Source organism: Monopterus albus, unplaced genomic scaffold (assembly GCF_001952655.1).
Source record: "Monopterus albus unplaced genomic scaffold, M_albus_1.0 scaffold73.1, whole genome shotgun sequence".
NCBI classification, from domain to species: domain Eukaryota; kingdom Metazoa; phylum Chordata; class Actinopteri; order Synbranchiformes; family Synbranchidae; genus Monopterus; species Monopterus albus.
This window is the reverse complement of record NW_018127953.1, coordinates 1,961,468-1,986,609: the sequence shown is the minus strand read 5'-3', so window position 1 is coordinate 1,986,609 and position 25,142 is coordinate 1,961,468. Positions and strand designations below refer to the sequence as shown.

Below are 25,142 nucleotides of genomic sequence, written 5' to 3'. Positions count from 1 at the left end.
GGGTGTGACGATGCTGGAGAGAACTCCTGCACCTTTAATTATGATCAAGAGGTTTTCACCGAAGGACTGAGCCGTTGCAGTTCTGTTGCGCTCGTAAATCTGGCCCCGAATGCCATATATTGTGTCGAACGATTACTGTACACCATTATAGTGCATATTCAACTGCCTCTCCAGCACCTGATTTGCATAATTGGATCTTTAATGAAACTTGCCTTGTGGAACAAAAAATACAAAAAGAGAGATGAAAAAAGTGGCTTGGCTTGAGGGTGGGGGTGAGAAAGAAAAAATAACACAATATAGATGAATGCCCCCTAAAATATTTGCTGGACTCTCTTTTTAAAAAGGTGGAAAAGGAAATGTGGCGGTTACTTAAAGTATAAGAAGACAGAGAGGTTTTTAAAAAGGGCGAAAAAGTGACCTGCTCTGGCCCAGACGCTCACACGTCAGCAGCACTGCTACAAATAGGATGAGAAGTGACTGTGAAAGCTGTACATTCCCCGCCAGGTCTCGCGGGTTAAGACTACAATAGTGGGATATTCTCTAGCCCGGGGGGGATTTCAGCTCCTCTTCTGTCGACACTCATTACACCAAGTTGTATGTGTGTCTTACCATTGTCTTTCCCTGCTACTTGTTAGTGGCTATGGCACGGCATCAGTCTAATTGCTTAATTAATTTTGAATGTGTCCTGTTTCCCTCTGCCTTCAGGAGATGAAGGTGAAAATCCTCCTGGTGTCACTTTTACGCCAATGTGACGGCAGTGGATAATAGCAGGTTTTTGTCCCGTCTCACTGAAGGATTTATTACTTAAACCTGACAGTGACATAAAAAACAAAAACAAGAAAATTATTTGTTTTTTATAAAGAGATAAAAACTATGAGGTAGTTCTGCTGTTTCTGCTGTGAGTGCCCCTTTGTTGAAAAGAGGGACAAGAGTGCTAATGTTAAAAAACAACCGAACGGTGATGGTGCGTTAAAGTGTCTGTGCTCGCTTAACTTGCCTGCAAGCACTTTCTGTGAGTGTGTGCTTTTGTATGTCTCCACTTTACATCTGTGGGAGTGGATCATGTGTCAAAGCGGTTTACAGGTGGCCTGCAGGGCACCAGCTCTACAGAGAGGTGGAGGAAAGGCAGGCAAGGTTCAAGTACCTCAGAGGCTCTGACGGCGCTGAACTGAGCAATCCCAGCATCTTAGAGGGCCCTTCAAAAGCCTCCTTATCACAGTCCTCATTCTACCGTTTCACTCTTCTTTTTGCTGCCTCTTTGCCTTTGTCATCTCTTCATCCTCTCTCTCCTTTCTCATTTCTCCTATCATTTCTCTTCACATGTTGCCTTTTTTCCCTCACTTCTCATTTTTTATTCATGGGTCTTTGTCATTGCTAAGCCCTTTGGTGAAGCGAATAATAAGTTACCTATAAGTTGTTATGTACGCCACCCTGTGAGGAATGATTCTTTACCCAACTTTTGGAAAATTGGCCTTAAATCACTTCAAAATCACAGTAGCCTCTTCGATAAGTGATAATGAATCCAAACACTTCCATTAACTGGATAAAATTAGAGATGAGGAAATACTTCACAGAGAGAGACAACTTCTGTGCCACTTCCAGTAAATAGTAATCTAATTGTCACAGTGTGGGAGCAAATATACATCTTAGTTTAAGCAGGAAACTGTTGAGACCTTTCCTTACAGCCGCACCAACATCTCCACCTAGCACGAGCAAATAAACTCCTGCAAGCCATGGAGACAAGCTGGTTATGATGATACCCAAGTTCAACACTTCTTGACTTTAAATTTAAAGTTATACAATCACAAGTTTTTGGACCTGACAAGATATACTGTTAATCCATATAAGACAAATTTGACAGTGGAGTCTCAGTGCAGTGTCGGGGTACCCCATGACATGCACATGCTTTTTCAAAAGACTTAGATGCTATACAGTAGGACTCATTTGGGATTTTTGGTCAGATTTAAATGACTTAACTCAGTTTGACAATTGGCACTTAGAAGACATTCCTATTAGCCTAGAGAGTACCACATCCATGGCGTGGCAGCTCCAGAGAGAAAAGCGATAAATATACAGTAGGCAGAGTGATGACAGGACAGAGAGGGGGGAAAAAAACACTTAGAGAGAAATGGAGGGAGCACAAGGAGAGAAAGAGCGAGACAGTAAGGAGGAATGATGTACTTATTGGTATCTGTAGGCTTCCTTCTGAACAAGCTGCTGCCAGCAGATCCTGGGAGCCTGTGTTGATAAATTCAGCTTGATAAAAGTCACTGAAATGCCGGCCTGTCTGCACACCTCTATTAAGTGCTGGTACATTTGTCACAACCAGTGGAAGTCAACCAAAGGGTTTTAATGTCACATCAGGCTGAATTAAAGAATCAATCGAGAGCCCTGAAAGCTTTAGGTTTTTATTTGAAGTGACAGAGGTAGTACAGCTGTAGCTGGTGCTAAATAATACTGGGCTCCACTTGATCAAAGCAGTCATTTTACCTTTTATATTTGGCTATTGGGTATTTTGTGGTTTGTTGCTCATTTTAGACTGAGTGCTCATTTTGTATGTGAAGACTTTTGTGTGTGAGTGCGTGTGTCGATCTGTGCATGTGTTCTGTGTTGTTGTGTTGAGGTTGAGCTCATCTCACTTCTGGCATTGTTTTTTTTTATCAATTAAAAAAAATTAGATCTATGCTGCGTTAATCATCAACCTCCCTTAATATAGCAAACTGAAGGGAGCATTTCACAAAAAGGCTGCATTTTAAAAACACACAACTTTCCCCCTGAGAAGCCCCTTAATACCACATTACTGTTCTTCATTTATGCAAAAGTAAATAAGTAAACCCAAAAGGCAAATGAGCATTCCAGGCATTTAAACACACAGCCTTCTGTAAACGCCTGGCACGGTCCTGACCACATCTCTGAGGTGTAGCTGCCATGGGACGCAGAGTAAGGGTTGCTACTGTGCTTTTTTAGGTAAATATATATCTACTTGTTTATTCTTCCCTTATTTGAGGAAAGGGTATTAAAAACAAGACCATTTTTATGAGTTTTATTTTCTGTAACATCATTACTGTAACAAAACAAAAGGCCTGTGTTAAATATCAGAGAATATTTGGCAAATTTAGGAACTGTACAAAAATGATTTGGAAGGAGGTAAATTTTCACCAAGTTATCATAAATTAACTCCAAATATATTGTGTTTCTGCAAACTGACTAGCTACAGTCCCTCACTGTTTCGGAACCTAAACAAACTGTCACTTGCTGATGAAACTTCTAATGATAAATGTGAACTTAATGAAATTCATCCAAAATATTTGATCTTTCCTTCTCTTCCTTGCTTCTCCTTTTTAGGTCCAGGCGCACTCACACACAAATGCACACTCACAAATAATCAGTCAATCCCACCTGGTGTTTTATTTAATTAGGCAAAATACATGAGCGAACGCATGTAAGAATGTGTGTTTGTGTAAGTGCATTTGCTCGCCAAGAGCTGTCAGTCTTTCATGAACTACTTTAAAAAGTGTTGTTCGAGGTGGGAGGTAAATACTATTTATCTATTATTTATCTGTGTTATGACTAGGGTTGAATTTAAAAGGAGAGCTCTGCGATGTGAGAGAATTCCCTCAGTGCCTGGCTCTTTCCTTTTAATAACTCATTTTAAGTCATAAGATGTGCTCTCACCCATGCTGAAAACAAAACCCTTAAAAGATCACCTGTAATTTCCGACAATTTTCTTAAATTATCTTTTTTTCTGTTTTCAAATGGCCCACCTCCTCATCATCTCTCTCTCCAGCCCCCATCACCGCCTCAACCTCCTCCTCGTCTTTCCCTTTATCTTTTGTTTTCATGCATCTTTTTTGTTATTATTCTTGATCATGAGCTGCAGTTATTTTCTTCGCCTCATAACTGCATTTTATCTGTTTTGTTGCGCCGTTCACACCAATCGTAGTAATGGGGAGAGAGTTAAGTGGACGTGCTGGGGCCCAAGGCCTTGTTCAGCTTGTCTGTCGGCTGCTTTTGTAAACAAGACTGTCAGATCTGCACAGAGAGAGAGAGAGAGGAAGAGAGAAAGAGAGGAGAGGGAATAAGCATTTGAAGCATTTGCATCCATGGTGTGGTTGATGACACTGATAGGCTTGAAGGGTGGGAGTTAATTCTCACTTCAAGTTTGCTCACCCATTTGCAATGTGTCTCCAACAAAACTGGAGAGTCATGTTGAACAGAATCACTATTTCTAACCTTCTGTCACTCTCTGTCTCCCAGCAAAGAACGAGAACATGCTCCACTGACATTATCTTTATTTCTCACTTTAGACTCTGAAGTGCACTATATAACAGTAACTTAGTATTGCAGCAGAGGTTTATACTAACAAACACAGTCAAGAACATGACTTTTTAAAGAACTGTTGAGATTTATTACAACTTGGATTGCATTTTCTATAGATCATGGCAATATTGTACTCACCAAAGCAAATGCTGAGATCTTGGAATGCAGTAACATTGTTGTAAAGAAGTCAAACAAGGGGAGAAACATGAATATTTAGACAATTGGACTGGTTTTAAACAAACCTGCTGAGCTGCATGTGACACTGCTGGATTGTTCCAGAAACCAAACACAGTACTCCCCCCACCAAAAAAAAAATCATCCAAAGACCAGATAGGATACTTGATATGGCAAATAAAGTTAGTTATTACTGTTTACTAATAAAGTTTAGCTAGCAGCATGTCTGTAGTGATGCCAGTGTTGCTATTGGATGACACACCATACAGTTTCATACACACATTCATGTTCCCCCGAGGATGAATTATAATAACTTTGTTTTCATCGAGCAACATCATCGGTTTTGATTTGTCCAAGATTCAGCAGTTTCAGACCAAATTAATAACATTATACCTACTTGACATCAATATGTTAGGACTGTCATTGTGTAATGCTGGTTTAGGTCACTGCACCACTGATCCTACTAGCGAGACTGTAGGCCCTTAGTTTTGTTAAACTATGAAGGTTCAACATTTTTACAAAAGGTCTGTGGAGTCTAGAAATGCTAGTTTTTTTGTATGGCCATCATCTCAATGCAAAGTCTTGCATTTTATTTTGAACAGGAACCATCCTGGTCCCCAATATTCAGCTCTATAAACTGGCTTCCTGGCACTTGTTGAACTAGTTTTATGTGCAGATTTTAATGCAATGAGGGGTACTTACTGAACTCACTTGAAATAAAGCGGTGTAGATAATCTGGCTAAACCTTTGTCTTATTTACTGTCCATTAGATTGTCCGACCACTTTTTGTTAAGGATAATCACCTTTATTGGCCAAGTATGTTACACACAAGGAATTTGTTTCCAGTATAGAACTGATGGCAGCCATCTGCAGCACCACCTCAACCGATGGTTCTAACCAATGGGGGCAAGGGGGGCAATGGGGGGGGGGGTTCAGTGTCTTGCCCACGGACACTTCAATGCATGGACTGCTGGCACTGAGATTCAAACCTTCAACCTTCTGGTTGGGAGACGACTGCTCTACCCACCACACCACTGTTGCCTCATCTTGCAGTGTCATTGTGTTTCTTAATGTTAGCAGTTGCTTTGCTAAGTAAAATCTTAAAGCAATCAATAGAAATGAAGGTCAAAACTGTAAAAATATAATCCAGGTTGCGATCAACTGTAATTATCCATTCAGCCACTAACAAACCCTGGTCGAGGAGTTCTTAAGTTGTTGACAATGACATCCCGGCTCATTTTGGGTCACAGCACAGTAACTTACACACTCACAAACTTCACCTTGTCTGTTACCCCCTTGACCAGAACTCAATCTTTCACAGGAAGTCCTTAAGATCTGTGCTCATGTCCTCCCAAACACTTGTCATCTCGCCCACCTAAACGCATCACAATCTCAGGGCAGAGCTGCTTTCGGATTAGGGATCGGACAGGTTTGCTCCACAAATCTCAAGTTGCGGTAAAGTTTATTTTTTCTCTCTCTGCCTCAAAGCCTCCGTCTCTCTGATTGCCGATCAGCCTCTGAGGGCTTTGAGGCGCTCTTGCTAGATCCCTGTGATTAGAGTAAATGGCCTCCCCCCACTCGCTTGAGATTGTGGCTGGTTTGCGAGGTGGGAGTAAGGTGGACTGAAGAGGGCAAGGTGAACAGCACAGAGCAACACTGAGGGCAAGCATGTGGACAGAGTAAAAGCAGAGAGAAAAAGTAACTGTAGTGGTAACTTGGCTGCTGGTCTGTGTGAAAGTCCACGGGTGACAGGATTCCATAGGTGGTCGTAATACTTTGTTTGCATTATATCACATTTATGTTAAAAAATAGCTTCCACATTAGTAAAAAGGGCATCACATGTAATGTATGTGGTGCTCCCTAAGAATCAAACACACCAGTTTCAGTTTATGAGGTGCAACTTCTTATTGTTAAACATTAAAATCAGTTGTTGCTGATTACTGGCTGCTTACTTGGCAACCTTTCAGAATAATGTGAAGGCAGCATCATACTCAGAGAGGTTCTTTCAGACTTAGTTCAGGGAAATGTCTGTCTGGGAATGTCGACACCACTGGATGGGTCATCTCTCCTCACCTCTCTAGGTAGTGTACTTAGCAGACACATGTCTGTCTGTGAGTGTTTTCTGATATGTGACCTGTAATGTAAGCCGTCCGCTGCTGAATCCTCAGTGAATGAATCCGCCTGTAAGTGTGCTTTTCCTCAGTTCACTGTCTCTTTGACTCTACATTTTTTTTTGCGGGCGGCCGCTCGCCGTGCTTTTGTTGCCGGAGGTAATCTGTGAAGTGATCTTAATTATGGAGGTTCAGCCTGTTCCTCTCCCCCCACCCCCACCTCTTACTCTTCTCTCTCTTTTCATTCTTTCTCTCCCTCTCTTCCTCTCTGTACATGCTTTTAATCAAACAGCGTAGTTAGCTCGTAATGAGGGCGAAGGGAGCACGTTCGCTTCTACTTACACATGCTGCGAGGCTTCGAGGAGGAGGAGAAGGAGGAGGATAAAGAGAGTGAGGAAGGATGGGAAGGGTAGAAAGACAAATGATTATACAGTTTCCATGACAGGTTTGTCAAGAAAATTATACAGCAGCCCCGAAATCTCAAATTTATTTTGAATCCTGCCATAACCAAAATGGAGTGGTGTGAAAAGTGGGGTTTGACTTTACATATAACAAAAACAATAATAACAATATCAATATTTTTGGTTAAAACCTGTAAGAATAAACAAGTAGTACATATAAATGTTAGACATTTATTTGAAAATTAGAATTAATTAAATTAAAATCACTTCTATCCACATTTAGATCATCCAACATTTTCAAAGATACACTTAACTAGAATATCAGTTCTCAGTCAGTCTTGAACATAAAATATTACCAGAACAAACAGTGACTACTGGGGAGAAAGTGCTTTCTGTCACGGTATATTTATGATTAAACACACTGTGTTCTTCCTTTTAGAGCACTGACACCAATTGTTACTGAATTGAATTCAGAGATAACTCTGTTGCCTTTCTTCTCAGTGCACATCTACAAGTAGACCAGCAGAACATGTGTTTAAAAGAAAGGGACACTAAGGAAATAAAAAGGAAAAACGGAGGAGAGAATATTGGGAGACCTGAAGGAAGGAGGGTAATGAGTGGAAGGAGAAGAGGGGGCAAAGTCGGGCACTTGGGGTTGGAGAGAAAGGCTGGGATCCATTACATATAAACAGCCAAGGCACTGATGAGATGATCCATCGAAGATTAGGCCACCAATCCTGATGGACACTGAAAAGGTGACCACAAGTGGAGGGGTGTGTGAGTGTATGTATCCACATGTGGACAAGTGTGTGTGTCTGTGGCTTGTAGCACAATAGCATATGCCGTATGGCCTCATTATGATCCCCCAGCCCTCACCCATCTCCTCCTCCCAGCACTGCCGCTGTGGCTCTCTAAGGTTGCGCTGGGAGCCATTTCCAGGTCACAGCGAAGCCAAAGGGCAGCAGCTGGGGCATGAATGCCAATCAAGTCAGAGCTGCAACGCTTTGAGACAATCTTGTTCTTCATGTTTCAAATGTGTTGTAACAATTAGCTGGTTTCAGTTCTTGCTTTTTAATTTGTCCAAAGGAACTGAATGGTTTTTGTTTTAAAATTTAAGAGCAGAATTAAAGATTTCAACCTATTTCTATTTGAATAGCAACTAAAACGTATTGCTGATACAAAAATGTATGTGGCAAAATCAATAATTAAGGCATTTACCAAGCCCAATAGTTGCTGGTTTAAACTTATTGAATATGAAAATTTATTGCTTTTTTCTGTTTGAAAACGAATTTCAATTGAATGAGTTTCAAACTTTGAATGAGTTTGAATTTATTTTTGGGACTGGTACAGTAGTTGGGGGTGGGGGGGCATATGAAACTCATCATCTTAGGCCCTGGGAAGTTGTTAAGGACATTGTTTTTGTAGTTTTTTTTTATATATTGAGAGACTAAGAAAGAGAGGTTGATCAGTAATTAAAAAATCAAGAATAATTAGAGTAATTAAAACATATGAAATGACTAGCTGATTAATCAATTAGTTGGTTGTCAGAGTTCATCTACTACAAAACAGATGATTAATCTTTTATGTCATATTTGAAACAAAGATGCCAAAAGGTCTCTGGTTCCAGCTTCTCATCTGCTTGGTTGCTCGGTGGTTCTTGATACCAGACTTACTACTGGACAGCTGGTTGGGCAAAACAAGCAGCTTGGATATGTCAGCTGAGAGTCTGATAACTTTTATATTTATAACTTTTGTTTTTTTACATTTTCTAGAGCAAACATTTCATTTAGCAGGACTCAGTGTGTAGGGGAATGCTTTTCTTCTAAGAAACATACAGAGCTGTCAGGAACACCGAGGTAGCCAACGTGTTCCTGGTCTGCAGGCTAGGCGGTGGGGTGTATGCATGTGTTTGTGTATGCGTGTGTGTTACAGTGAGGCTGCTAATTCCTTCAGGGTCAGTGGGAGGGGCTGAGGTTAAATGCTGTGAGAGGGGAGGTCAACAGTGATTAGCTGGCATCTGAACTAATGGCTGAATGCTGAGGAGGAGAATAGACAGGAAGGGAGGGAAGAGGCAGAGGGGTGCTTGTATTCAGGTTACCAGTTTGTTGAATTCGATGAAATTTGTGTTTCATTGTGTCGAACCCCCTCACCCGCCCTTGGTACTTAGCCCCCACTATCCCTTATGTCCTTATATTATTAAAGGTTTTCCCCGTGCTTAAGTAAGGCAAAACAGATGGCCCTTTTCATAAATCATGCTTATAAGATGATTATAGGCATCGCTGCCCAACATTCTCTCCTTCACTGACAGTACAGTAGTGCTTACAGTTTTCCTCAAGGCCTGCTTATCTGGTTGTTTTAAAAATACGAAGCCACCAGTTAAGATAAATTCTGATTATTTTACTGAACAGGGGAAAGGCGACGCCACAGTTTGAACTCTGAAAGTGGCAAAAAGCCCACAAAAGGTGACAAGTCATGAAACGACAAATGCAAAGATAGAATTCCATCCTGTGCCAGTGCCGCCTCCTCTCTCTCCTCCAGCCTCTCAGCATTGCCCCCCACTTGTTATGTTCCTGAGCTTGGCGCAAAGTTGCTCAGAACAGGCTGGGAGAGAGATGGAAAAGGAGTAAAAGGAGGGGTGCGAGTGCATGTGTGTGTTGGATTACGTCTGTGCCTTTGCACTGTTCCTTGATGTATGTACCATGTCAGGCAGTCATTGTCTCCTGGGTAAAGAATGATAGTTCAAATACCTAGCATCTCTCCCCTGGTGCTCCAAATGCTCGCCTTTGAAGTTTTTATAATCCATCTGTCATCTGTGAGCAGAGAGGGCACATGTTCTGTACCACTCAATTACCAAATTCTCTTTTTGCCAGCTACAATGAGACAGGAAGCAAATAATATGGGTGACCCTGAAAAAAGAGCGAAAAGGGGAGGGGTGAGGGGTGGGGTGTATAGAAAGAGAGAAAGAGAGAGGAATTGCTTGAAATCCTGAGTTTCTGGCTTTCTCACGCACTTGATTGTGTCCCTTCGCTGCCTCTCATAACAGGAGAACAAAGCCTGTTTGTTGTGGGTGGAATGCCTAAAATGTTTCCTACTGTTACAATTATGAAGAATTTGATTGAATGTGTATTGTTTCAAGGGCTTGGTGATTTTGATCATTTTTTTAAGTGTCTTAGATTGTTATTCGACTTCCCCACGAGCAATAATAACCAGTCACCTCATCAAATTCTATTTGATATAAACATTTAGTTTGTTATTAGGGCTGGTAGATGTTGTGAATGACTAGTGTGAGAAAAAATTTTGGTGTTTTGATTATACATTATTCATTACCAGCGCTTAAAGATGTATTCTGAATGGCTTTTTGTCAGCAGCTGGATGGAGAATCTAATGAAGTTTGCTGCGGTTCTTGGTGTTAAAATCGTCTTTAATTGGTGAATGCTTTGTTGTGCGTCGCTTTAAAGCTGTACTGAGGCGGCCAGAAAAACTTCTGATAACCGTCTGAAAAATAACAACAGCAGTTGCAAACTGTGGCCCGGAAACATATTTCATTTCCATACGCTGCAGGCCCCTTTTAAAGCATCTACCTTTTAATTCTTCTTCATATTTAACACTCAGTACAAAACAATAAATGCCTCAGATCTCTGTGCCTGTATCCTCGTTTACATCGACAGTCCCCCCAACCCTTCCCTCCTCAGCCTCCACCTGAAAGCATCCTACTAGGAAGAAGATGAAAAGATTGTTTTGAGAAACTCAAAAGGAAATTTGACATTCTTTGGTTGCTTCTGAAACTTCCAATATTCTGCCGTAATTGCTTCATACACGTTATATATCTTCATTTGGGGGAATGGGGGAGATGAAGAACACGTCGGCTTCTTTCTTCCTGAATAAAAGGCAGCAGAACCCATCTGGTTGGGTGATCCACGGCTGGCCCTCTCGCACTCATCACTGAAATAATACTCTCTCTAATGACTCCCACATATTCTGAAATCTCCCTTTTGAAATTGGTCTTGGCAGATTATTTGCAGGTACTTGAGCTGCATCTGTTTGCAATTTTGCAAATGTGGAAGACTTTAATGCTGGGCAGGGGCGAGTAGCAGAGAAGAGGCTATTTTAATCTCTGGGATAACACCGGCTGTCAGTGTGAACAGGCCCGGGAAGCCTCCTGCACCTTAACCCAGATTTTGACTTGTCCTTACCCTGGTGACAATATGTTTTCTATACTGATGCTACACTTTTTCTTATCTATAAGACTGGTTTTGTTATTAGGCTTTTGGTCATAGTGTGCACTAACAACACACACACATCAAATACAAGTGCAAATCCACTGTAATAACAGTTAAAAGTAAAAAGTCAAGCACTTTTAGTCAAGTATTTTAAGAATTATTTGTACATTATGTCCACAAAATGACAAAGAGAAATATTTTGCACAGTGTTTACTTGACAGCTCTAGTCATCGCTGTCCTATGAAAACAATATAACTCCAAATTTGTTGATTTTAAATTTTTCATTAAATAGACTGAATGCTCCCTATGGGTTGAGAAACAAATTATATTTCTTAAGCTGAATAAACACCTTAAAAAAATTCTTTAAAAAGTTTTAAACCAACAATCTAAGACACTTAAATAAATGACATCTCAGCCTCCCCCTCAGTGAAAAACCCAGAAGCTATGAATCTGCAGCTTTTTCATTTTCCTAGTTTAACTACAGCTCTCCTACATCACTGAAAGCTCATTCACAATATATGTATAAGTTCCCTATTGGCCCGGGACTGGCTCCAAAACAAATGGATAGACTGATGTCACAAATCTTGTTCGCAGATAAAGTACATGCCCAAAACTCAGACTTACAGTTTGTATAAAGGGAAGTTAGTGATTTATTTTTAAACATTTTAGAATATAATTTCTGAAGATGTGAAAAGACTGAAGAATGCACGCTCGACCATGAATTACCACAGTTTGCTAGCTATGCATTAATCCTACAAATACATCGTCCCCAGATTTGCAGAACAGTTCAGTCACCTTACTTAAGTTTCTTAAGAATGATCAGATGAAGAAGATGTGGATTGATTTTGTGAAGAGCGATGCTGATGGAGAACTGAGGAACACCATGCACATGCATAGCCCATTCATACTGTATCTCTGCCAGCAGCAGAGCAGTTGCAGGACTAGAAGCCGAGAAGGGTATTCCCACGTATAGCAGCAAGACTGTTCCCTCATGGGCCGTCCTGGTGACTCTTCTCTAGAGAAGGTAGTTAAACTCTGTCCAAAAAAGCCGCTAGATTTGTCCCCATAGTGTTTTTTTTTTTTTTAAACTGTTCCTAAAGGCATTTCTAAAGTCTTAAACCTAACATTAAACTCATTAGGTTGGCAACACTGGGCTGACACATCTTTTGTAACTACTTTCAGCACCTTCATCTGACCCCAGCGCTTCAAACCAGGAAATGTTGCTTATTTTTTTCACAATTTTGAAACTCAATTTTATAATATACAGGTTAGCAACAGAGAAACTTTACACTTTTAAAAAGCACTGTAGTAAGTCATTTAATGTGTGTTTCACAGATGATATGACTCAGAAATCCCTGGATGCCCAGGAGTTTTCAGGTGTTTGTGTTGTCCAGTATAAAGTGCAGTGCAAACTAAAGCTGAAATGATTGTGATTCAGTCTACCATGTGGTGAGCAGCTGACCAGCTTAAGCCCTTCCCTTTTTTCACCCTCCTATTCCTCATCCCCCCTTTAAAACTGTAATAAAGTAGCCTTTGTCCCATGGTAAAGTGTACTGGGGCCACCGCCGAGCCCACCCAGCTGACTGTAATTTCATAGGTGGTTACAATTACATTAATTACATATTTCATCAACACTGTTTATCCAGCTCATAGTAAATGAAGAAGCTGAACTTTTAACTTTGCCTTTTGTTTTTGCATATTGTGTTATTCCCCCCTCCCCACACCTAACACCCTGTTCTTTTTCCTGCTTTTTTTTGGGTAGGGGGGTTATTAGGAGCAAGGGGAGGGGAGGTGCCAGAGAAGGAATTATGCGGAAAGTGTATGCCTTGCAACTTTTCCCCTCCCTCTTGGAAATGTTTATTTGAACAGTAAGCTCATGATTTGAATATTTGTAATCCATGCTTAAATTTACAGGCCAGATGAACTTTTTGGCACAGAATGGCAACCATAAGTAGGATTTTGAGAAAAGCTTTACAAAATTTTAAGCCATGTGCAAGGCTTATATAATTTAGAAGGGGGGGATATGCACAAATAAAACAGACTCTGTCTTATTTACTTTACACGTGCAGAAAAAAACTGCATCATATGGCGCCTGATGTATATATATGTGCTGGATATGTCCTTCTGTCCTTTTAGAAAACAGAACCTTAAGTTAACAAGGAGCTGTCTGTGAATACTTGAAGGAATAAAATAGCTTTAGAGGCACATGAGTTGTTCTCCTGTGTTAGATGTAAATTAGTGTACTCCACAGTGACTTGTGCTGGTGGGGATGCCACCCATCTTGTAGGCTGGGAGGTGGGTGGATGGGTTGCCCCGGTGAGTGGCAGAGAGTGATAGAGAGAGAGGGAGAGAGAGGTCACTGAGGCGGGTAGAAAACGAAAAGGAAGGTTTTCTTAAATGATGCTAATCAGTCCGGAGGGGCCTGGCCCTCTCTCCCTCATCAGCCTGCTGTAATTCAGATGTGCTGGGAACCTGGAATTAAATGTGTCACTGTGATGCGTGTGTGTGCTCTTGTGCATGTGCCTATGTGTGTGTGTTAGACTCTGTTTGCCTTGCATCCACTCCTCTCTCTCTTCCTCTCTTCTCTCTCTCTCTGTGCATGTGCAGGGTGTTAAGGGGTTAAGCAGAACCAAATTAGTCGATGGGAGAACTAACAGCAGCAGTAGCTTTCTGTGTGGCTACTTCTTGGTGAATGTCAAGATGATTTAGTTGCTCTTCTGCTCGCCGTCTGTCTCTGAGCACTGGCCCTCCAATCACTGCTCTGGGCTGTCTGTTTTGTGCCCTTCCATGCAACAAATGAATATTAAATCTGCACTTGGCATCTTCACACAAAAGCAAGAGGTTGCACTCTGAAATGTTGAAGCAGAAATCCTGCAAGGTAACATCAGTAAACTGACTTCCTCTGTAGTGTCTGGAGGTGGCGGGCTCCAGCCTCCGCATTTATTTCCTCAGGTGTTTTCGGAAACTGGCAAATCTGAATTATTCTGTGTGTAATTTTACTGATTATATACAGTATGTACAAATCACAAAGCTTTAACTCCTAGAAGTAACATGAGGTCACTGATGACTAGGGTGAGGAGGAAATGTTTTGAAACTGGTGCTGCTGTACTAAAAACACTTTTCTTGATAACTTATAGTGAAGAACAGAACATATGTTTCTACAAAACCCTTTTTGCTTGCATTTTATGAAACAAGCTGAACTTTTCAAATGTTATTTCCTTTTCCATATACAAGCAGCTGCACAAGTACTTTGCAAAATTACGATTTGAATCAGGAACTGCTAGATAAGTGATAAGTAGAGACGGAATCGAAGCAAGCGCTCATCACCAGTTATTGATACTTTTCAACAGATTTTGTCCTTTTTTCAAAAAGGTATTGAGCTTCGATACCCAACTCTAGTGCTGATGAGTGTGTCCCTCTGTGACTTCACAAAGATGTCTGTCTTGCCAGCAAAGGGTGTATGTGTGTACTCCTGCTAACGTATTGTGTGTGTGTATGTGTTTGGAGGGTGGTGTGGGAGTGGTGAGGGGGTATGTGTGTGTGTGTGAGCGCAGGGACGCCAGTTGGGCTAACAGCTGAATCATGGCTCAGCCGCTGCCCCTCGTAGTCCTTGGCAGTTAGCGGTGTGAAAAAGCCTTCTCTTTGAGGGCATTATATAGATTAATGTGCTGTGCCTCGGGCAGACACACATACACATACGCACCTCGCCAGGGAGGGATCCTGACTGTGTCTGAGTGTGTGTGTGTGTGTGTGTGTGTGTGCAGAACAGAATCAGAGCACTACAGCATCATAGGCTTGTTGAGGTTTAGTGTGTGTACATGTGAACCTGTGTGTGTGGGTGTGTGCGTGTGTGTGCGTATTTGCGACTGTGTGCATATGTGCGTGTGGACGTGAGAAGGGGCAGTTTGGGGGGTGTTAACAAGAGAAGGTACTGTGAGTAAGCTCTGTGTGTGTGAGAGAGACAGAGAGAGAAAGAGAGCAGCAGAGAAAGACTCTGGATGGCATTCTTGTATTCTTAGTGACGCTTTTAATGATTTTTGGATTTTTTTAAAGGCAAGCCAAATTTTATTTATACAACCCAATATCACAAATGAAAACTCTGCCTCAAGGGAATGCACAGTGTAAGACGCCCTCTGTCCTTACACCCTGGAATCAGATAAGGAAAAGGCTCAAGTTTACAATTTTATTTGTTTGCAGTGGTAAATTGATTCAGTTATAATGGAAATTAGGCAATAAATGTCTATTATTTGATAATAAATAAGTAATGAAAGTGTAAAAGATTTGACTTGTAGCCTGGGTTTGTGATGTGGCTGTACGTGTCCAACTCACAGGTGCAGCTAAATTCACAGGTATTAGAATGGATCCTTCACTTATGCTTCCTTTAACTATGAGTCTGTGTGTGTAAGTAAAGTCACTTTTCACCACATTTTTTAGTATCCCACTGTATTAAGCACCGAAACTGACACCAGAGTGTCTGCTGGGGCAGCGCTGGAGTCGATCAGGGTATTTTTATGTGAATTAGAGGCTTGTGTCACTTGAGAGGGTCGTCCTCTGGACCAGAGTATCCTTCTTTCATTCCCTTCTCTTTCTTTCTATTTTACATGGTTTTGGCTCTTGGCTGAGTTAAGATCAGGGTGTAGAAGAGATGATATACACCAAATGCACACAAATGCCATGGCTGCTGGAAGAAAATGGAAAAGCACAGCAGTGTTGCAGCTGAAGATGAAACCAAAACCTTGTGGGGGTAAACAGGTTTCTTAAAACTTTTAAAGGCCCGTCTTTTCCTCCTTTGTTACTTTTGCTGTATTTGGTTTGATGATTGCTCATATGTTGTATGTTTCCCCCTTTTCCTCACTTTATGCTTTTACTGAAAAATATGGGGACACGTTTTTTATCACAATTTAGCACAGTCCATAAAAATATTATGCACCTCTTTGGTTTTGTGCATGTGGTGATACAGAAAGTGTCTGCATGTGGCAGTGTTCTGAGATTGTGTGTGATTTCTTTGTGACACCGTAGCTGCACAGTCCTGGGACACATGGACGTGAATCTACATTTATGTCCATCTATGTTTGAGCATGCACATGTGTGTACTCCTCTACAGTTCTCTCCAGCCAGCGGTCTAAATAACCTACTTCTGTCTGACAACGGCATCAAGTCGTGGAGGTGCACATATGCAGAAAGCTATTTGGAAGGGCCTCCTCGTAGCTGTCAGCTTTTATTATGCGCTGAGGTGTCATGTTTGTTAGGAAGCTGAGTGCAGATGGCAGAGTGGAAGAAATGGATCACTAATTTTAACAATGATTAATGAACAGAGATGGAAAATGAATTACACTGGACTATTGGAGGCAAGGAATATTTTCTCTGAAAATGTTAACTTCGGCTGCCAGGCAGCCGGCCGTGTTGTGGGAGTGTATTGGGGAGGGGGAGCAAATGTGTGTGTGTGTATGTATGTGCATATGTGTGTCTTTGCTTGTATGTGTGTGTGCACTAAGGTGCAATTTTCCCCCACATCTTTTGTAGAATCAACACTTCACTGCTCTTGCCTATTACTTTACTGTTCGCCTGCTTAAACACTGCCGGCTTAATACACATTGTTTCCCCCTGTGTGTATTGCACTACCAGTTAAGGCACACACTCTTTAATAACGTAAACACAGGAAAGGTTAGACTGTCTTAAAATGCTATTTTCATTACTCCGCAGTGTGCTTTGATATCAAATCATAGATGTAGCAAATTTGTTCAAGTGTCACTAGCTTTGCTGTGGTATTTCACTCACGTAGAACACTGCTCTGTCTGTATCTGCCTTTGAATATAGTTTTTTCATGACTCAGTATTTTGTTTTGATCAAGGAAACAATAACAAAATATCATTTTGAAAATAGTTTGTGAATTTTCACAGCATCCAAAAATTCAGCTTGATAGATTTTAAGTCTTTTAATTGACTGATGGACACAATCACATACTGTGTACATACAGTATGTTCTCGTAACAAACGTATCTGATCTGTGTGTTTACCTCTCGTACATCAGTATTACGATATCATACAGCATGGCAGTACAGAAAGAAGACGTGCCACTCCTCATTGTTTGTGATCTGAGAGAAGTTCTTTATAGTTTCTTCTATCTTGCTACAACTTCTTTCTTTATGAATGACAACCTGCCCCCCTGTCACCCCATCCCTTCGCCCTGATTTAATAGTTAGACATGAACTATTTTGAAATTAAGGGCCTGATGGGAAATATGTAAAGCAACTTCTAGAAACACCGTGTGTTTGTGTGCATGTATATGTGTGTAAGAGAGAGAAAGTGAGAGAGAGTAAGAGATCTCAGGTTACAGCAGCATATGCTAAACACTGAAAAAACATACACAATGCCTTTGGTGAACAAGGTAGTCGGTATGCCCTTGGGAGCCAATTTAGATTGTGACTTAAGGCAACGTTGTGGCTTTGTGTGTGAGGGAGTGAGTGTGTGTGTGCTCTGTTTGTGAGTGTGAGTCTTAATCTTGCTGCTCCATTGAAACAGGAGTGGTGGGTAGATCTGGGTGGCCCTCCTGCAGACCCTCCACATCTGTGTTTCTGTGTTCCCCCTCTTCCCCCCACCCCACCGCCCCACCACTGTTGTAGGACTTAGCCAGCTTCTCCATGCCTGGCTGCCTCTCCACATCCAGAATTGCCATAAGATTTAGTAAAACCCATACTTCTCTGCCAGTCAAACATTTCACGTAATAATGGGCAATATTTCCAACCTAAAGAATCACAGAAACGAGTGCTGCTTACTGTACTGACATGCAAGAAAACAGTGACAGGTGATCTCTGGCAATGCAAAAAGAAGGCAGCATTGAGCATTTAGCACTTAAGATTGAAAGCAAATATACAAAGCCAAGATCTCGCAGATTACCATCTAAGCAAACTTCAACAGATTTAAGCAAACATTTGAAATGTCACAAAAAATGAAATGTAAATCGGGAGCAGTTTAGTCAGCTGCGTAGAAATGGATAAATTAGCTTCTTCAACAAAGGTATGCAACTTTTTTCAGGTTTTTCACCTCAACAGGCTTTGATGGTTTCATGAATCATGCTTCTTTCTCTCTGTCAGGCCTCAGTCCACTGAGACAGATACTATTTTAAAAGGGAGTGGCAGTCTTTTACTTCACATACTTTGTGTTGGCTTGATTATTTTTCTGGTGTTCAGCAGTAGGGTTTCAGGACTAGATCAGATAACATGTTCTGCTGTGCTGCCTAGACTTTCACAGTTTTCTGCTGAGGAGAACAAGGCTTGCTAATTTTGGACATTTTAACTCCCAAACAATAAACCTTGTGCATCTTAGTATGTGTCCCAGTATGATTCCGTCATCTTCAAATGCATTTTCCAGTGTCAAATTAAAATGTAATAATGATTTTAAAAAAAAGTAAGATTGATCTACACATGCCATTATAATTCAAATATTTGTTAGATTTCTCATAGATGTCTAAATGACATCACACCCTCACAGGAAGTCCTGAGGAAAAATAAAGCTGTGGGGGGGGTTTAGGGAAAGGGGGCTCAGGAAACAATATTTTAATGGGTATTTCTCTTCTGTCACCAGTGCTGCAAACTTGTCAAGCTTCAAAGGCAAATGACTGCGAATTTCCTGGTGTGTGTGCTTTGTTTACAGGCTCTTGTCGTGCCACCTTCTGTGGAGCTGTCGGCACTCTTCCTGACATCCGGCATTTGTTGGAGAGGCGGCAGTCACGCAGGTACGATCACACCGATTGATCATGTGAAAGGGGAGGATATTAAAGGTGTCTGTCACACTTGCACACCCGCGCACACATGTTTTGTTTTCAGTTAAATCTTTGTTTATTCAGAGAAAGTCAATTGAGCATGCACTTAGGCAGTGCCATGCTTTAGGCAGCACCATGTGTCTCATCACACTGCTGAGTCATTCATACCTGTAAATATGACGGGGGAAAGAATGGTCATCATACTGAAGTGAACTGTGCAAATGGAAATAAACTATTAGCACGCGATACTATATTATTATGAACTCTGCAGTGACTGATTCCATGATTCCCTTTTGCAGAACATACTGTTGACTCATCTCACTGCTGCTAGCGCTAGTTAGGGCTTGGGTTCGAAAACATTTTATGGGATTGTGTAAAATCCACTTTTCAAACCGGAATTTTCTTCTCCTTTGAATCCCCTATTTTAATTTAATTAGATTTAGCTTTTAACATTTTCAAGTAACTAAGACTCTCTAGACACCAGTTGAAAGGTAACACTACACTTTTTAGTGACAGCCTAGTTAATGTTCATAACCTACAATGTCAAAATGAGATGAGCGGCAGAAGATATGAAATGTTGATTCAATCTATCTGACACTTTGAAATAACAGCTGTGGCCTACTTACTTTTGCAAACTTATTTCCCTTTGCTCCATATACTGGATGCCCAGATACAGAACTGTTGAGAGGACGAGTTTAAAATATAGGCTTGATATTCATTCAAGATTAACTGGGAAATTCTGAAAAAGCAACAGTCAGCACTGGCTTTTCAAAGTTGTGTATTTTGCCAGTGGATTACTGGACTTGTAGAAATATTCTAAATATATGAGAAATGCAGTTGTGTATCCAGGAAAGAGATGGTCCAGACTACGTACGTACTGTCTGTCTTAATTAGTACCTTTAGAAAAAGTACACCAAACATATGCCTTCCAGGAGGACTAAACTGCCTTGTTAACACTTTGTACCGAGATAGAATCACTTGGACTTTGTTCAGACCTTCATTACTCTGGAAGTGAAATATTGTCACACTTATGACAACACAGCATCATAAACCCATGAGTAAGATGGTGCTGTTCTTACTGGGCCCAGATACTATTTGCTAGTTAATAGCTCAGGTGTCTTGTTTTCTGTTTCAACAACTCTAAAATATGGAAGATACCCTGTGCAAATACTGTATGCCAGCTTCTGAGCTGTTGTGAGGCAACTGAGATGGAGCTAGCGCGGCTGCCTCCCCCCTTGGACCAATCGTCCTACTGAATGCACAGAGTGAAAACAGCTCCACTAAAGCAGTGAAGAAACATTTTGTTAGGTGTTATTTGTGTATATATACCATTGTACTGCAAGTCCCAGATGAGTTCTTAGAACATTTTTGAAATTTTAGTTAAAAAAAAGAATATACAAAACATACTTTTTGTTGAAACTGATAAACAAAGAAACAATTACACTCAGGGACACACAGTATCAATATATAAATGTATTAACTTGACGTGACTTTTAAGAAACTGGAAAGCACATACCCACCTGTCAAAATGCCACAGTGCCATCAGTTTCTCTCTGTGTAGCTCAAGGAGACAATTAGCAAATAGAGGTGACATGGTAAACAGGTGCAAGCCATTATTCCTGGAGCTGGAGGAGCGTGGCCACCCCATCTCTTATAGTGACGGTTGTTATGGTGTGTGCACTGTAGGTTTCTGTGTGTCAATGAGTGACTGGAGATCATGTGACAAACACAAGTGAAGGATATATCTGCTTTGTGGGGTTAGGATGCTTCATCCCACCTGGTTGACTGTAATCACTATCATCATCATCACCATCATCACTGCTTGTTCCTAGGTATCTCACATTCATCTTTGCATGCCTCAATCTATATATGTCTCTCCAACATCCCTCCTCTTCTTTCCATCCTCTGTCCAATAATTACTCACACACTCTCACTTCTCTGTATTCTTTTAATTTGCAATAGACCATCGCCCTGAGAGCTGGCTTCCTGAGATGCAGAGAAAGAGACGAGGGGGTCAGCCCGGTTTGTAAAAATTGATCGCTTGTAAAGTGCTAATCAATTGAAACCTTTTCTCTCGAAGCTGGAAAATGCATGTTATAACATTTATTATAAGATTCAGAGCAGCAGGGATTAAACATATAGAACAGCTGTTTTCTTCAGGACAAGCTGAGACGACAGCCTGTCGGAACTGTCACTCTGCATTCACATATGCCTTCCTAAAGTGAAACATGAAGACATATTTAACTGCATATGTAACATTCATATTAAATTATTTTTGATCATATCAGATTTCATGCTCCACACACATACATTTTGTCTTCATAGCTTGATGATATTATGCTACTGTTCTCCAGTCAAACCATGCATTGGTAACGGTCTGCTGTTGGGAGCACATTCCACCGGCTGTAGTTTTATTAATCAAATATAGCATGGGTGAGTCATGTCGTTTTGGCTTGTGTCATATCGGAGGTATGTGCCACAGATTTCCCTCATATTGGAAGCAGAGCTAACACATGCTCCCTTTGACGTATTCTCACACCATTTCTCACACAAAGCACTCACACACAAACTTGCAAACCCATACACACTGAGATGACTTGTATAGAAAGAGATTTGTAAACAGACTTACACACACATATACACACAGATGAATGCTTACAGAGACATACATACAACATCAACATACCAAACCTGTTGCTAATAAAAAAAAAAGTGACTGGCAGTTGCTTCTAATGAATATGTATCTATAGCAGTAGTGTACCGTAACTAAGTACATTTACTGAAGTACTCAACAAGGTGGACGTTCTTGTAGTTTACTTTTTGTTTCACTACATTTCCGATGTATATATTCTACGTTTTATTCCACTATATTTGACTGCCTCTTTGTATAATAGGATTTTCCAATCAAAACTTTTGATCAGGCATTTTATAGAAAATGACCCAAAGGCAAAATGCCAAGCTTTGTGTTAAAAACTCTTGAATGTGGAAACCATACAGAAAAGATGTTTGCATGCTACTGACACTATTTTACTGCCATCAAATGATGATGTTTGCTGTGCATTCCAGGAACAACTTAGTATCATTTTTTTTTTCTAGGTGTACTGATATAGCCTCAGGCTGGTTTCTAATTCTTGATGGTCATTTCCAAAATCTCCCAGAATGCTTTTTAATAGCCCCCAGAGAAAAGCTGTGAACATTTCCATAGGTAGCCACCTTAGTTCAGAACATCATGTGTGTTATCACATGTTTTACACAAACACATTGTACACAAGGTTGTACTGCAGAATTATCTTTTGAAACTAAGTGGAGCCTATACATATATATGTATATATAATTCTGATCAATGTATTTTACAGCAAAACCTGACACTAATTCCACTGCTGGAAATATCATGTCAGAAAAAGCTGCAGAAAACAGAAAATGAAAAAACCTAAGGTGCAGTGATGGTACTGTAGGGAGAGAGCGGTCACTTTTCCCACAGTTTCCTCTTTACTGTTGGTGGGTTAAGCTTGTCACTGCTGTGTGGTACTCTACCCTGCTGGTATAAATAAGACATGATTGGCATCACAGCAGAAAAAGCCCTCTCTCACTCTGTCTCTCTCTTTATCTCTCTCTCTCTCTGACAGCCTTCATTTGCTAAAGGAGTGGCAGACTTGGTGGGAGTTAATGATTATAATTATTTCACTTTTTTACATCGTGGGATAATTATTTAAGAGGTTTGTGTAGTCATTGTTGTAATCAGTAAAGAGAGATTACAGAAAATCCGCATGCCAACAGATGGTATTTGGCTGTTGCTGCTTCATATTAAACCCAGTACAGCACTCTCGCTAGCAGGCAGGAAGGAGTAAGGGGACAATCAGAAAGTAGCCAAATTATAAACCTATTATTTCCTTCATCATAAATCAAGTTATCATGTCACTTTATCCCAGAGAAGAAAAGAAAACAAATGTAGATAGAACTGTGTGTGTTAAATCCCAAACCAGCTACTGTATCTCACTAACACATCATCTTCCCAAAGATGGTGGAGTTTTTTGGGGCTTGGTGGGAGTTGGTGGTGGGTTTACATAAAAAACACAACAAAACACACCAAAGAGTAGCTGATCAGAAAAGCCCCGACCCTGTATCAATTAAAATCACAGTGCACTGCCATGGTGTTCACAACCCAGTTCACAAGGAAGGTCAGCGTCTGTTAGCTTCACTCCTCTGGGATAGTGATTGCTTCCGCCCCCCCTTCTGGACTGTGAGATGACACCACTTCCACTTTATATCCACAGTTGCATCTTATTTGTGATTTTTTAAAGTCTGTTTCTATTTATATATTTCTTGACAAGTGAGAAAGAAACAAATAAATACAAAGTGAGGCGAGGGCACTTGCTATCCAGGGTTGGGGAGCAGGAGGAACACCAATGCTGCTGGCCTACATTCCTGACCCCCCTTCCACCCTCCCACCCACACACACATGCATGCCCTTCAAAGCAAATCACAAAAGAGCATTTTGGGAATAATAATAATTTCAAAAAGCGTCCATTATTAATCCCACACACTAGCATCCCTGGCAGCAGCAGCTAGGCTGGTTAGCACACGCACGCACGCATGCACACACACACTCATCATGACATACAGCAGTTAGCTGTCTGTTGGTGTTTTTACTAGTGTTAAATAAAGTTAAGAGAATTATGCCCAATGGGAAACAATCCAAATTCAAACTTGATTGATTTCTTAAAATATTCTGTTCCAATGAAGGCTAGAAGCTTGATCCAAAAAAATGTGTAACACCCTTTAAGGGCCACTTCAGTAATACTGATGGGGATGAGTACTTCCATGAAGTTGTGGGAAACAGATTAAAATAAGATGCTGAGGTATCCTGACTTGTACTTCCCACATCTTTCCAATTGTAAAACAGGCTTTCTGTTATGAATTTTTTTCAAGTCTAAACTGAGATAACCCTGATGACATCACTATGACAAAATCAGTGTTATAGTTTCACACATTAGAAAGCTCCTGCAGAGCCACAGAATATTTTTTCAAGTGTTTTCACAGGCTGTATAGCACTCCTTATGACAAGTACAGTGAACTCCATGTGTAGAAGCAGTGGAGAGTCCCTTTAAAACACAAATTCCAAATGTTTAGTCGAAAAGGCTGAAAAGCACTTACGTAAACTTTCTTTTATTTGAATATTTTGTCATAAATAAATAGCATAACACCCAGTAAGGGATGATCTACTTGTGTGCTGTGTAAGTGCTCATATTTTACTGTTACTACTGGAGCTCATGGTCAAATAGGATTTCCTGATTTATGGTCCCTGCCACGCGCCGTTCATTTCCATGGCTACTGAGGGATGGTTGGGTGGTTGTGGGTGGGGATGGAGGGTGGGTGATTTCTGAGGTCGACAACGGTGTCTAACGGGATTGCGGGGTGCCGTTAAAACGAAGCTGTTAATTAATGCTATTGAACAAAAAAAGAAAAAACAAAAAAACAAAAACAAAGGCAAATGTGATTTGCATACAGCCCAAGTGATCAATGCATTAACTGATTTTTTTCTCCCCCCTCTGAAATCTGATTTCCTGAGTTTTAAAAGTGAAAGAGAGAGAGTTCAGACTAATGTGGATCGATCGGGCTTCTCTCAGACAAGAATACAAAGCATTTTATTAGCCGGTGAAGGGTGAAACACACCAGGGCAGAAGACATGGTTTGAAGTTGGATTATGTATTTATGTCTCACTTCAACAACAAGACATCTTCTGCCTTTACATATCTGTTAACCTGTTAGTGACAGTCACAGTTTTCTTCCTTCACATAGAGTACAGAAAACATAGCAATAAGGTGATATTTCTGCAGGGCCAAAGAAAATCTGTTTTATAACAGACAGCAATGTAAAAAAAAAACCTCCAATGACAATAACAAAAGGGGCATAAAACACACACACACACACACATACTCAAAAAAACTAAGGTGTTAAAAAAGCAATATGTTGTTTTCCCCCCTCCTTTCTTTCCCTCTATGTCAAGAGCAGCTTATTATAGCGTATTGATTTATAAAGCTTTAAATGTGATCCTCCACGTCCAAGTCAAGGGCATGGAGTGAGAGAGACAGAGACTGAAGAAGAGAGTGATGGAGAGAAAAAGAAAGGGAGCAGAAAGAAAGAAAGACACAAGA

The 25,142-nt window shown here is 40.7% G+C and overlaps 1 protein-coding gene across 6 annotated transcripts in view; it reads left to right on the top strand.

Moving 5' to 3' along the window:
* The window catches only part of znf536 (zinc finger protein 536), a 232,127-nt gene that overhangs the window by 5,919 nt on the left and 201,066 nt on the right, over positions 1–25,142 (top strand). For 5 of the 6 annotated variants that reach the window (XM_020605877.1, XM_020605878.1, XM_020605881.1 and 2 more), the window contains exon 2: positions 18,879–18,960. The gene's annotated coding sequence lies outside the window, so the exon portion shown is untranslated. Of the gene's footprint in view, positions 1–18,878; positions 18,961–20,949; positions 21,010–25,142 lie in introns of all 6 variants that reach the window. The other variant, XM_020605879.1, reaches the window with a different exon arrangement.